The 1919-nt window shown below is 30.3% G+C and overlaps 1 long non-coding RNA gene across 1 annotated transcript; it reads right to left on the bottom strand.

Annotated features, from left to right (window-relative positions):
- Positions 1-697: 697 nt before the first annotated feature.
- Positions 698-1646, bottom strand: LOC143258042 (uncharacterized). Its single transcript, XR_013032110.1, has 2 exons — positions 1538-1646; positions 698-1268 (listed from the first exon to the last, which is right to left on the bottom strand). It is a non-coding gene; the product is annotated as an uncharacterized LOC143258042 (long non-coding RNA).
- Between the last annotated feature and the right edge of the window lie 273 nt (positions 1647-1919).

Below are 1919 nucleotides of genomic sequence, written 5' to 3' on the forward strand. Positions count from 1 at the left end.
CAATAACTGCCTTTATTTCGACATAAATAATGTATTGAATAAGAACGTTATGAATGTAGACATCACATAATTTATCTTTTGGTCTAGCAAGTACCATAAATCAGATTATGATAAGACGACTTTATAACGATTAGATTCTCCGAAGCTTCAAACGCGGTTCGTAAGATATAAGTTATTTTTGACGTGTTCATAATTTTACTACTTAGAAATTATGGTTTAAATCAAAAAATGAAAATAAAATTGCAGAAATAGATAATTCCGGATGAGTTGAACATACTCTATATAGTTTTTTGTAGAAAAATTTGTATCTTAGTTAAGATCGCATTAGAAAGAAAAATAGCCTCAACAACAGACTATGTGTGGTGACACAATTATATGATAGAGACTTCTCGTGCCTCGTTGAAATCCATATGAGATACAGAAACAACAAACGATCGATGAGAACTAAGATTTCATCTTAAAACACAACACAGTGAAAAGGATTTTTATTTAAACCTTATGGTTTATTACACCACATTACTAATTTCTTTTTGAGTTGCTAAGGTATTTCTTTTTCATATCATTTAACGTTTGGGAATGTGAAATCTTTTTACCAAATTGAAAATTATAAAGTTAATGTTTTTGGTTTAATTTTAATTTAACATATATACTGGTATACTGCCATGTGACACCAATAAAACAAATAAAATAAAATAATAGCTGTTGCTAACTTTCTTTAATTTGTGTTTTTCTGAGTAAATTATTACAATAACCAAAATGAAATTTAAAATATTCTGTAACTACTTAACTTTTATTTTCAGGCTATCAAATAATAAAGTTTCACTCATAAATATTTTCAGTTCACCAATAATATGATAAATTAATTCTCATGAAGGTAATTCTCATAAACTGTATACACATGAATTGAATTCAGTGATTTGAGTTTCTAAAAGTTTAGATACACTAGGATACAAATTATGAACAGTAGAAGCAACTAAATAATAACAATAAATATCAACCTCCTCCAAAACCTACAGAACCAAATACTACTCTTTATGAGCTACTGTATCTTACTCTCCTGCGACCGTAAACACGACGGCGATATCCTTTTGTGTCACCGAGTACACTATATCTATCGTTTAAAAATGCATGCCCGACTCCATACCCTGACCTGGCCGTGCTGCGGAGAAGTGTTGTTGAATGTTAGAAGTGTAGTCAATTTCTCCAGGATCTTCGTTTCTGACTAGAGTAAATGTCGCCAAAATTATTGCAACACATTGCAGCTTTCCCTATATAAAAATGATTTATATTGAATTCAAAGATAAATAAGATAATATGTTAATAAAAGTTTTGAATTAAGAAGGATTTACAGCATTTAGAGAATAATAACATCGACAGAAATTTTCCAGTATTGATAAATTACAGATGTAGGATTTTAAATATCGAATATTTAAAGTTATTGTTTATAATGATCACTGTAAATACGAAAAAAATACTTCTTAGCTTTGTGGTAACGATCCAAATAATAGCAGTTTAAATACAGTTTTTGAACGCTTACCATTTTCGGTGTAAAGAATTTCTTTACCAAATTGTTCACTCCAGTTTCGGTTCAGTCTCTACTAACTGTAAATGATAAGAGTGCAAAGCGAGAGAGTTTGTAGAACAGCAACTTCAATGATGAGAAACACAAGATTATATAGTTGAAGTCTCGGAAAATGTGACACACAGAACAATACGTGAATCGTCCATTTGTGTCCAACCACAGTACGAAATACAATACAGAAAATATTTCTGCCAATAGGATGAGAATAAGCTGCAGTGGTCTGATGATACGAAAAGGGAAACTTTTGTGCAATGAAATAATTGCACTTCATATTGAATGTCATAAAACACGAATATACTAGGATCAACAGGTTGGCAAGATCTAATTAACAGTATTA

The sequence above is a fragment of the Tachypleus tridentatus genome, chromosome 7 (genome assembly GCF_004210375.1).
Source record: "Tachypleus tridentatus isolate NWPU-2018 chromosome 7, ASM421037v1, whole genome shotgun sequence".
Lineage (NCBI taxonomy): Eukaryota > Metazoa > Arthropoda > Merostomata > Xiphosura > Limulidae > Tachypleus > Tachypleus tridentatus.